The sequence below is a fragment of the Cherax quadricarinatus genome, chromosome 2 (assembly GCF_038502225.1).
Source record: "Cherax quadricarinatus isolate ZL_2023a chromosome 2, ASM3850222v1, whole genome shotgun sequence".
Lineage (NCBI taxonomy): Eukaryota > Metazoa > Arthropoda > Malacostraca > Decapoda > Parastacidae > Cherax > Cherax quadricarinatus.
In genome coordinates, this window is record NC_091293.1 from 81942803 (window position 1) to 81956642 (window position 13840).

Sequence of the window (13840 nt, forward strand, 5' to 3'; positions counted from 1 at the left end):
CTCCATATCCCCTACTTCCCACCACATCTACTGCTCCAACATCTCGCAAAACATCCCGCAGGACCCCCAAAACACAACCCGCCCCCCTCGGAACCACATCACCCTTCCTAATGACACAATTCCAATCCCCACCAATCACCGTAAAAGCAGGTAAACCTCTCAAGTGATATACCAGAACCTCGCGTACAAAATCCACCTTCACTCTAGTGTTACTAGTTGCTGGCATGTACACACCTACAAAACTAACCCTCCTGGCCCCCCAAAACCCATCCACCCTGACAACCCTCCCACCCCCCCCCTCCTCCCAACCCAGGATACGCAAAGGACTGGTCTCCTTTACCGCCACAGCCACACCTCCTTTCAACCTCAAAGCATCACATGTAAACAACCTATAACCTTTCAACAACAGCTCACATCCTAACCTATGGTTATGTTCCTGCAAAAAACAGACATCAATGCTAAATCTCCTCAAAACCCACTCTAACCATACCCTCTTGACCTCGTTTTTAAGACCGTTTACATTGAAAGTTACACACCTGAATTTTACAAGAAAGGCGGCTTACCCCTGTGCCGCTGAGGCTTACTTGGTCCTCCTTTCATAGGTCTCGGTTCTTCTCTATCAATCCCTCGTTCCTGCCCTCCAACCCCTCCCTGTCCCTTCCCACCTAGCTTCCCATTGCCCCCCCCTCCTCCCTGACTTGCCTTTGCAACCACAGCTGCCCACATCTTCTTCCCAGGCCTCTGCGCTGGTGTGAGGACCTCGTCCATGTCTGATGCCCCCGCTGATCTCTTGCGGGAGCTACCCTCTACATACATTTCTTCTTCAACCACATCTTCTTGATGGACCTCCACCACCACATTGCTCTCCTTTCGAACCTCACTCAAGTCTTCCTTACCCTGCTTCTGTTCATCCATCACCTTGTCATCACCTGACCTCACATCACTTTCCACACCAAGCACCGACTCTTCCAAAAAATCCTTCAGCACAGCCTCCAAAATCCCGTCCTGAGCTGACTCTGCATTATCTAACGGCCTGTCTGACGGCGATATTCCCTCCCCTCCCGTTTCCACTGGTAGTGTAACACACGTCTCCAAAACCACCTCTGCCCTGTCGACCTCCTCACTCCATAGGCCTGTACCCCGTCTTTCCACTTCATCCGTCATAACATCCGTGGCTTCTAATGGCGTATCCACAGCAGCTGTCTCCTGACGCCTAGGCTCCTGTCTCCTGGGGCATTGTGCCACCATGTGCTCATAAGAGTCACATAAACGGCACGTCTTCCTCTGCCCCGCATAGTGTACAAAAACCTGTGTTCTATGGTTACGCAATGTAACATATGATGGTATCGGTCTCCTCAGGGTCATTTTCAGTGTGCATGATCCTTCCGGCATCCCCTCATAAGGGCCGTCCCTCCACATTCCCATGCTCGTCGAGTGTACAGTTCCATAACCACTGAACACATCTTGGATGCTGTATGCTGTTGCCTCAAAAGGTACATTCCTTACCTTCACCCAAGTAAAATACTTAGACACATCATGCAAGCATACTTCCACTGCCGAATTGATACTCATCCGTCGTTCTTGAAATTCATCTACGATGGTAGAGTAGAAGTCAGCCCTCATGAACTTCACGAAGACCCTTGACATTCCATTCAGTGCCACACCATACAGCTCTTCGTTGGGGATGCCATAACAGTCCCTGATAATGCTTGGCAGGAGAACGTTCATCGTGTCGTTGCTTAAAGTTCCTCTAACCAGCTGAATGCAGACAGTATTAATGCGCCGGTACAGTCGGTCCGCCATCTTGGCGCTAATACTATGTTTTCCTCACCAGGTGGCGTGCAAGAGAACCAGTAGAAGCGTCCTCTCTCCCCGCAGGTCGAGAGACGAATGTAGGGGGATATATTGACCGGGGTGGGGTTAAAGGATGTGTGTGGGGGGGGAGGGATGGTAGAGCATACCTTCATTAAACGAGGTTATGCGGCGAGGTTGGACCGAATGTACGTGCCTTGTGCGGTTACTGTGCGGAGGGTGGATGTGATAGATGTGGTTTTTTCGGATCATAGAGGAGTGGTAATAGATGTGGATATTGAGGGTGTGCCTCGGAGGGGTCCATCATTTTGGAAATTGAATGTAAAGTTATTAAAGGAAGAGGATAGTCTTTTGTCTTTTGGACATATGTGGGATCGTTTAGTGGTAGAAGCACCAGGGGATGTTGCCATGGTTAATTGGTGGGAAACAATAGCTAAAAAACGTATTAAGGAATATTATATTAATCGAGGGAAGAGATATAATCAGTTACAATACGGTTTTCAAAAATATTTAGAGGGGCAGTTGCGCGACTGTTATGCACAAATTAATGCTAATTATCCTGTTATTGAAATTGAAAGTTTGAAGGAAAATATCCGGAATTTACAAAATGAGAGGTTTGATGGGGAAAGGCTTAAGGGCGGGATTGAGGAGGTTTTGTGGGGAGATCGGCCGTCGGCGTGTGTGTTGCGGAGTCAACACACACGTCGCAAGGCAATGGAGTTAATGGGGTTGAATGTTCAGGTAGGTATGCAAGGGTATAAAGTGGACCAGGTGTTGACGACGACTGAGGGTATGAGTGGGTATATTGATGCTTGGGTTAAGTTGAAAACGCAAAGTGTGGGAATAAGTGAAATAGCATTACAGTCAATTGGAAGGTTTGTGCAGTGTGAGTTGACAGAGCATGATCGATTCGTTTTGGAAGGGCCGATAACGGAGTGCGAGACATGGGTAGCTTTATCCGGGGCGCAATTAGGAAAGGCACCAGGAATTGATGGGTTGCCCAGTGACTTTTATCTCCAAAATTGGAGCGTTTTAAAAGAATTTTTGGTAAGATTATTCAATATCATTAAGCGGGATCGGGTTTTAGGGGCACAGCAGCGGATGGCTGTGGTCGTTTTAGTGCCTAAAGGTGAGCCATTAACAGTTAAAGACTATCGTGCTATTTCGTTATTGTGTGGTGATTATAAGATTTTTGCAAGAATTTTAGCTAACAGAATAAAAAAGGTCCTGGGTAAAGTGATCGATAAGGGACAATATGGGGTGCCGGGAAGGTCTATGTATGACGGGCATGGTTTGATTAGAAGTTTTATTGAAGAAAGAGTAAAATTGGGAGTGGGGGGGGTGTTGGCTATAGATTGGGAGGCGGCATATGATAGTGTAGAAAGGGAAGCGTTATGGAAGATTATGAGATGGCAGGGGTTTGGAGAGGAAATTATATCATGGGCCAAATTAATGTATCAAGATGCATCCTTGCGGGTGCAGGTAAATGGAAGGTTAGGAGAACAAATTCAGATGAGCAGGGGTCTACGTCAAGGTTGTCCCCTTTCACAAATATTTTTTGCGTGTTTACAGGATCCCTTTTATAGAGGAATTAGGGTCTTATTGGCAGCAAATGGGGTTGGTGACGAAAGGGGTGGGGGGGCTGGCATTGTTGGATATGTTGATGACACAACGATTTTAGTAAGTGGTAACAGGGATTTGCCTCGGGTGGAAAAGTTAGTAAATGTTTTTGAAAAGGCTTCTGGCATGTCAATTAATAAGGAGAAAACGAAGTATATGGATCTTGGAGATAGGTTAAGTGAGGAATGTGAAGTAGTTGAAAGGTGGAAAAAGGTGGACCAATTACTGATATGTGGGATCGTTTATGTAAGTGATATCAAGTTAGCACAACAAATAAATTCAGTGCGTATTGTAGATGGTGTACTGAAGCGCCTCAGTGGTTTACGAGCTGCACACTTAACTTTGCATCAAAGAGTAATTACAACGAATGTCCTATTATATAGTAAACTTTGGCATGTAGCAGCAATATATCCGATACTTCGTAGTGAGATACAAAGGTTACAAAAGCGCGTTTTTAGATTCATTTGGGGTACTGGAAGCGAATGGTTAGGTAGAGCGGTTGTCACACTCCCGGTTGGCCGTGGAGGGCTGGGTCTTATAGCTGTTGAAAAGAGGATTATGAGTGTGTATTTGAAACGTAGTTATAAGCGGGAGGGGGGGGCGAGGGAAGGCGGACTTCATAAGATACGTCAGGATATGCAACGGTGGTGGGTGGGTAGGGAGTTCATAATAGGTGAGGCAATGTTACGGGTCATCATAAACATGAGCGATCCTTCACATATTAAATTGGGAAACCTTGATGGGGTGGAAGGTAAGGCAGTGGTAGCAGTGGTAGAAGGTGTTTATCCGATGTATGATTGGCGTAATATCTGGGGGCGTTTGAACAAATTACGTTTAAAACCTAAAGTACGAGAAGTAATGTATAGATTTTTACATGGGATCTTACCGTCTGGAATGGTTTTATTCCATAAGAGAATACGGGAGGATGGGATATGCAAGGCTTGTGGTGGATGGGAGACTGTTTTCCATATAGTGTATTTTTGCGAATGTATTGAACTAATAAGGGTTTGGTTGGGTAAGGTAATAAGGTTAGTGGGAGGGGGGGGTTTGCAGGTGTTGAGGGTTTTAAGCTTAGACATAGGTGGGGTGAATCAGATGGTAGAGAATGCGGTAGGGTATATAATTACGGATTATATTTATATGTCTTGGGCTATGAGAGGAGCGAACGTGTGTGAAAGAATTAATGCATTAACAGCAACTTTTTATAGGACAAAGTGTAGAAATAAGGAGGTGTATGGGGGGAGATGGGAGAGGGATTTAAGTGAGGGTTATAGGAATTTCACTTTACGGGATTTACGGGAGTTGAAAGGCAGGTAAGGGGGATGAAATGGGCTGGTTTCCTAGAATGGGCGGTAGCATGATGAGTTTGATGAATGTTATATGAGGTATGTCTGGGGTGCAATTTTAACATTATTTGTTCCGAGTGTTTCAAGTACAATACAGTTATATTTGGAATTATCGACTTATAACTATGTATGTGTATGTGTGTATATATATGCATGTGTTGTATGTGTGTATTTGTGTATGTGTATGTGTGTATGTATGTATGTATATATGTATGTGTATGTATGTGTATATATATATATGTATATGTATATGTATGTATATGTATGTATTGTATGTATGTTTACTTTCTTGTATATACCATTAATGGTTTTTCTCATGAACATTTTCAATGATATTCAATACATATTTTCTATGCGCATTTATGATTTTGATACAATGTGTAAATGTCAAAATGGCTTTTTATGTTCCAGTTTAATTTACAATTGTATTTTTGTAAGCACAATTGATTTGGTGCCAATAGAAGTATGTAGTTTAAGAGTTTTACGAACCCTTGAAGTTGTAAGAATTGGATGAAGTTATTCATGGTTGAGTTGACGTAATATTATAACTGACGTTGTAATCCCTCTTTAGGGAGTGTCTGAGACCTAAGTCTCCCATGGGAGGAGGCACAAGTACCTCCTCATCTTTGGGACCAACTGTCCCCAGGCCTAGCCACAAGCTAGGCCTCTCTGGTCTGCCATCCCCGCCCCAAGGGGGCAAATGGGAATGACAGTCTAATGAGCTAAAGGCTCGGGCTCAGGCACCTACCCTACCCTAGAAGGGTTAGGCATGGTGTCGATCCTGACGTTGTAAGTGATTGTGTTCAATTAGACAACATACTTTATATAATTATTTATATGTATGTACATGTATGTAAATTGAAGTCTGATTTTAAAGGTGAAGAGTGGGTTTTCCTTTTTTGTTCTTTTTTTTTTTCTCTTGATGGTAATACAAGGTTGTATCATGTACACCAACAAATATGGTTATAGGTATGTGGTAAAATTTTCGTGTTGATTAGACATTTATAATACAGATGAAATACTAGGCTTAGGTTAGGGTAAATTTATGATAATTGTGGAATGTTCTTTGATTCAAACTGCTCTTTATTAAACTTGTATTTTATTATTCTAGTGTAAATTAAGAGCAAGGATGATTAATTTGAGGAAGAGTTAATATAGGTTTGCATGTTTTTGCGAAAGTTAACTTATCCACATGTAGCTAGTATAGGACAATTTTAAGCTTCGGTATCTGATTTTATATGTAGGTAATAGTGGTCATATTTGTTATATTGTAATGTTATTCGTTAATGTTTCAATATCTAATGTAACGTTTTTTCAGTTATTTGTTCATATATTGTCATCTTTAGGGTTTTTCCTTCTGTCTATTGTCTATTGTTGGTTTTAAATAAAATATAAAAAAAAAAAAATTCTAGAGAGGGCGGTGTATTCTCAAGTAGTTAAGTACCTTAATGACAACAACATTCTCCATAGCTATCAATCGGGCTTTAGAAGATCGTACTCAACCGACACCTCCCTTATTAATCTGATGGATTACCTGAGAACTGAAATGTCAAAGGGGAACCTCATAGGCATGGTAACCTTAGACCTGCAAAAGGCCTTCGATACTGTCAACCACAATATATTATGTAATAAACTTCAAGCTATTGGTATAGGTTCTGTAGACTGGTTTAAGTCCTACCTTAGCAACAGGAGACAAATAGTCAAAATCAACAAAACAGAATCAGAACCCCTGCCGATAACATGTGGAGTTCCCCAAGGTAGTATTCTGGGTCCCTTATTATTCTTATGTTATATCAATGATATGCCTATCAGTGTCAAGTGCAAACTCCTACTGTATGCAGATGACAGTGCTCTGTTAGTGTCAGGTAAAGACCCACAAGATATTGCTAATGTTTTAACACTGGAACTGGAGTCCTGCAGCAAATGGTTAGTAGACAACAAACTATCATTACACCTAGGGAAAACTGAAGCCATTCTCTTTGGCACGAAACATAAACTGAGAAGGGTAAATAATTTTAATGTTCAATGTAATGGGGAGCCCATCACTTTGGTTTCATCAGTAAAATATTTGGGAATCCCCTTTGACCCATGCATGTCAGGAGAATTGATAGGGAACAGTGTAGTAAAGAAAGCGAATGCCAAACTGAAGTTCCTGTATAGACAAGCACAGTGTCTACCTACTGAGGCTCGCAGGACCCTATGTCTAGCCCTTATACAATGCCATATGGATTACGCTTGCTCTTCTTGGTACTCTGCCTTGACAAAAAAACTGAAAGATAGACTGCAAATCACCCAGAACAAAATCGTAAGATTCATCCTGGGGCTGGGACCAAGAGAACATGTAGGCCAGGATGAATTACAGCAGTTGGATATGCTAAATGTTGAAGACAGAGTAAAACAACTGAAGCTAAATCATGTTTATAAAATTGCTCACAAACAATGTCCAGAATATCTTGCTGTCAATTTTGTCAAGGTTGGGAACCAAAGCAATCATAGTACTAGGGGGAGAGAGCACAACTTTGTAGTACCCACAGTCAGTGGCCAGGCTTCAAACACCTTTTATTGTACAGCAATACAGGAATGGAACAGACTACCCGCACATGTCAAAGCCAGTCATAGCGTGAACCAGTTCAAGAAGAGTGCCAAAAGGTGTCTGATGAATGTAGCTACAGAAAGGGAGGGGAATGATTTTCTATTTTTTAGCTAACATACGTGTAAATTTTACCTTATTCCTTGTAATGACCCTCGTATTGTAGATAGTCTTAATGACCTTGGTGTAGCAGATAGTCTTTTTAGTATGATAATAAGATGTTATCTTCATTGTAGAATAATAAGAAAATATTATAACCTTTATACTATAATAATAAGGTAAAAGGACCCCAATGGAAATAAGTCACTGTGTCTGACTTTTTTGGGTTATCCTAGGTTCTCTACACATATGCTGCTATGTATGATAATTCTATGTAACTGTATTTGTGTTTACCTGAATAAACTTACTTACTTACTTAATCCTGGACCTTACCCACCACGTCTCTCACTACCCTAGACCTTACCCACCACCACTCTCACTACCCTAGACCTTACCCACCACCACTCTCTCTACCCTGGACCTTACCCACCACCACTCTCACTACCCTGGACCTTACCCACCTCCACTCTCTCTATCCTGGACCTTAACCACCACCACTCTCACTACCCTGGACCTTACCCACCTCCACTCTCACTACCCTGGACCTTACCCACCACCACTCTCACTACCCTGGACCTTACCCACCTCCGCTCTCACTACCCTGGACCTTACCCACCACCACTCTCACTACCCTGGACCTTACCCACCACCACTCTCACTACCCTGGACCTTACCCACCACCACTCTCACTACCCTGGACCTTACCCACCACCACTCTCTCTACCCTGGACCTTACCCACCACCACTCTCACTACCCTGGACCTTACCCACCACCACTCTCACTACCCTGGACCTTACCCACCACCACTCTCACTACCCTGGACCTTACCCACCTCCACTCTCACTACCCTAGACCTTACCCACCACCACTCTCACTACCCTGGACCTTACCCACCACCACTCTCACTACCCTGGACCTTACCCATCTCCACTCTCACTACCCTGGACCTTACCCACCACCACTCTCACTACCCTGGACCTTACCCACCTCCACTCTCACTACCCTGGACCTTACCCACCTCCACTCTCACTACCCTGGACCTTACCCACCACCACTCTCACTACCCTGGACCTTACCCACCACCACTCTCACTACCCTGGACCTTACCCAACACCACTCTCACTACCCTGGGCCTTACCCACCTCCACTCTCACTACCCCGGACCTTACCCACCTCCACTCTCACTACCCTGGACCTTACCCACCACCAGTCTCACTACCCTGGACCTTACCCACCACCACTCTCACTACCCTGGAACTTACCCACCACCACTCTCACTACCCTGGACCTTACCCACCTCCACTCTCACTACCCTGGACCTTACCCACCACCACTCTCACTACCCTGGACCTTACCCACCACCACTCTCACTACCCTGGACCTTACCCACCTCCACTCTCACTACCCTGGACCTTACCCACCTCCACTCTCACTACCCTGGACCTTACCCACCACCACTCTCACTACCCTGGACCTTACCCAACACCACTCTCACTACCCTGGGCCTTACCCACCTCCACTCTCACTACCCCGGACCTTACCCACCTCCACTCTCACTACCCTGGACCTTACCCACCACCAGTCTCACTACCCTGGACCTTACCCACCACCACTCTCACTACCCTGGAACTTACCCACCACCACTCTCACTACCCTGGACCTTACCCACCTCCACTCTCACTACCCTGGACCTTACCCACCACCACTCTCACTACCCTGGACCTTACCCACCACCACACTCACTACCCTGGACCTTACCCACCTCCGCTCTCACTACCCTGGACCTTACCCACCTCCGCTCTCACTACCCTGGACCTTACCCACCACCACTCTCACTACCCTGGACCTTACCCACCACCACTCCACTACCCTGGACCTTACCCACCACCACTCTCACTACCCTGGACCTTACCCACCTCCACTCTCACTACCCTGGACCTTACCCACCTCCACTCTCACTACCCTGGACCTTACCCACCACCACTCTCACTACCCTGGACCTTACCCACCACCACTCTCACTACCCTGGACCTTACCCATCTCCACTCTCACTACCCTGGACCTTACCCACCACCACTCTCACTACCCTGGACCTTACCCATTTCCACTCTCACTACCCTGGACCTTACCCACCTCCACTCTCACTACCCTTGACCTTACCCACCACCAGTCTCTCTTCCCTGGACCTTACCCACCACCACTCTCACTACCCTGGACCTTACCCACCACCACTCTCACTACCCTGGACCTTACCCACCACCGCTCTCACTACCCTGGACCTTACCCACCTCCACTCTCACTACCCTGGACCTTACCCACCTCCACTCTCACTACCCTGGACCTTACCCACCACCACTCTCACTACCCTGGACCTTACCCACCACCACTCTCACTACCCTGGACCTTACCCACCTCCACTCTCACTACCCTGGACCTTACCCACCTCCACTCTCACTACCCTGGACCTTACCCACCACCACTCTCACTACCCTGGACCTTACCCACCTCCACTCTCACTACCCTGGACCTTACCCACCTCCACTCTCACTACCCTGGACCTTACCCACCTCCACTCTCACTACCCTGGACCTTCCCCACCTCCACTCTCACTACCCTGGACCTTACCCACCTCCACTCTCACTACCCTGGACATTACCCACCACCACTCTCACTACCCTGGACCTTACCCACCACCACTCTCACTACCCTGGACCTTACCCACCACCACTCTCACTACCCTGGACCTTTCCCACCACCACTCTCACTACCCTGGACCTTACCCACCACCACTCTCACTACCCTGGACCTTACCCACCACCACTCTCACTACCCTGGACCTTACCCACCACCACTCTCACTACCCTGGACCTTACCCACCACCACTCTCACTACCCTGGACCTTACCCACCTCCACTCTCACTACCCTGGACCTAACCCACCACCACTCTCACTACCCTGGACCTTACCCACCTCCACTCTCACTACCCTGGACCTTACCCACCTCCACTCTCTCTACCCTGGACCTTACCCACCTCCACTCTCACTACCCTGGACCTTACCCACCACCAATCTCACTACCCTGGACCTTAACCACCACCACTCTCACTACCCTGGACCTTACCCACCACCACTCTCACTACCCTGGACGTTACCCACCACCACTCTCACTACCCTGGACCTTACCCATCACCACTCTCACTACCCTGGACCTTACCCACCACCACTCTCACTACCCTGGACCTTACCCACCTCCACTCTCACTACCCTGGACCTTACCCACCACCACTCTCACTACCCTGGACCTTACCCACCACCACTCTCACTACCCTGGATCTTACCCACCTCCACTCTCACTACCCTGGACCTTACCCACCTCCACTCTCACTACCCTGGACCTTACCCACCACCACTCTCACTACCCTGGACCTTACCCACCACCACTCTCACTACCCTGGACCTTACCCACCACCACTCTCACTACCCTGGACCTTACCCACCTCCACTCTCACTACCCTGGACCTTACCCACCTCCACTCTCACTACCCTGGACCTTACCCACCACCACTCTCACTACCCTGGACCTTACCCACCACCACTCTCACTACCCTGGACCTTACCCATCTCCACTCTCACTACCCTGGACCTTACCCACCACCACTCTCACTACCCTGGACCTTACCCATCTCCACTCTCACTACCCTGGACCTTACCCACCTCCACTCTCACTACCCTTGACCATACCCACCACCAGTCTCTCTTCCCTGGACCTTACCCACCACCACTCTCACTACCCTGGGCCTTACCCACCTCCACTCTCACTACCCCGGACCTTACCCACCTCCACTCTCACTACCCTGGACCTTACCCACCACCAGTCTCACTACCCTGGACCTTACCCACCACCACTCTCACTACCCTGGAACTTACCCACCACCACTCTCACTACCCTGGACCTTACCCACCTCCACTCTCACTACCCTGGACCTTACCCACCACCACTCTCACTACCCTGGACCTTACCCACCACCACTCTCACTACCCTGGACCTTACCCACCTCCACTCTCACTACCCTGGACCTTACCCACCTCCACTCTCACTACCCTGGACCTTACCCACCACCACTCTCACTACCCTGGACCTTACCCAACACCACTCTCACTACCCTGGGCCTTACCCACCTCCACTCTCACTACCCCGGACCTTACCCACCTCCACTCTCACTACCCTGGACCTTGAAGATTAAGACACTTATGCAGCATATGGGAATCTTTATTCAGGAAACGTTTCGCCACACAGTGGCTTCATCAGTCCAATACAAAGAGGAAGGCGTAAGGAGAGGAGGAGAATGAGGTAATCAGTCCCTCAACCTGGAGTCGATGTGTTCAGTCCATCAATCTTGTAGAATTGATGGACTGAACACATCGACTCCAGGTTGAGGGACTGATTACCTCATTCTCCTCCTCTCCTTACGCCTTCCTCTTTGTATTGGACTGATGAAGCCACTGTGTGGCGAAACGTTTCCTGAATAAAGATTCCCATATGCTGCATAAGTGTCTTAATCTTCAACTTGTCGGTTTTTCAAACCATTCATCACCCTGGACCTTACCCACCACCAGTCTCACTACCCTGGACCTTACCCACCACCACTCTCACTACCCTGGAACTTACCCACCACCACTCTCACTACCCTGGACCTTACCCACCTCCACTCTCACTACCCTGGACCTTACCCACCACCACTCTCACTACCCTGGACCTTACCCACCACCACTCTCACTACCCTGGACCTTACCCACCTCCGCTCTCACTACCCTGGACCTTACCCACCTCCGCTCTCACTACCCTGGACCTTACCCACCACCACTCTCACTACCCTGGACCTTACCCACCACCACTCCACTACCCTGGACCTTACCCACCACCACTCTCACTACCCTGGACCTTACCCACCTCCACTCTCACTACCCTGGACCTTACCCACCTCCACTCTCACTACCCTGGACCTTACCCACCACCACTCTCACTACCCTGGACCTTACCCACCACCACTCTCACTACCCTGGACCTTACCCATCTCCACTCTCACTACCCTGGACCTTACCCACCACCACTCTCACTACCCTGGACCTTACCCATTTCCACTCTCACTACCCTGGACCTTACCCACCTCCACTCTCACTACCCTTGACCTTACCCACCACCAGTCTCTCTTCCCTGGACCTTACCCACCACCACTCTCACTACCCTGGACCTTACCCACCACCACTCTCACTACCCTGGACCTTACCCACCACCGCTCTCACTACCCTGGACCTTACCCACCTCCACTCTCACTACCCTGGACCTTACCCACCTCCACTCTCACTACCCTGGACCTTACCCACCACCACTCTCACTACCCTGGACCTTACCCACCACCACTCTCACTACCCTGGACCTTACCCACCTCCACTCTCACTACCCTGGACCTTACCCACCTCCACTCTCACTACCCTGGACCTTACCCACCACCACTCTCACTACCCTGGACCTTACCCACCTCCACTCTCACTACCCTGGACCTTACCCACCTCCACTCTCACTACCCTGGACCTTACCCACCTCCACTCTCACTACCCTGGACCTTACCCACCTCCACTCTCACTACCCTGGACCTTACCCACCTCCACTCTCACTACCCTGGACATTACCCACCACCACTCTCACTACCCTGGACCTTACCCACCACCACTCTCACTACCCTGGACCTTTCCCACCACCACTCTCACTACCCTGGACCTTACCCACCACCACTCTCACTACCCTGGACCTTACCCACCACCACTCTCACTACCCTGGACCTTACCCACCACCACTCTCACTACCCTGGACCTTACCCACCACCACTCTCACTACCCTGGACCTTACCCACCTCCACTCTCACTACCCTGGACCTAACCCACCACCACTCTCACTACCCTGGACCTTACCCACCTCCACTCTCACTACCCTGGACCTTACCCACCTCCACTCTCTCTACCCTGGACCTTACCCACCTCCACTCTCACTACCCTGGACCTTACCCACCACCAATCTCACTACCCTGGACCTTAACCACCACCACTCTCACTACCCTGGACCTTACCCACCACCACTCTCACTACCCTGGACGTTACCCACCACCACTCTCACTACCCTGGACCTTACCCATCACCACTCTCACTACCCTGGACCTTACCCACCACCACTCTCACTACCCTGGACCTTACCCACCTCCACTCTCACTACCCTGGACCTTACCCACCACCACTCTCACTACCCTATACCTTACCCACCACCACTCTCACTACCCTGGACCTTACCCACCTCCACTCTCACTACCCTGGACCTTA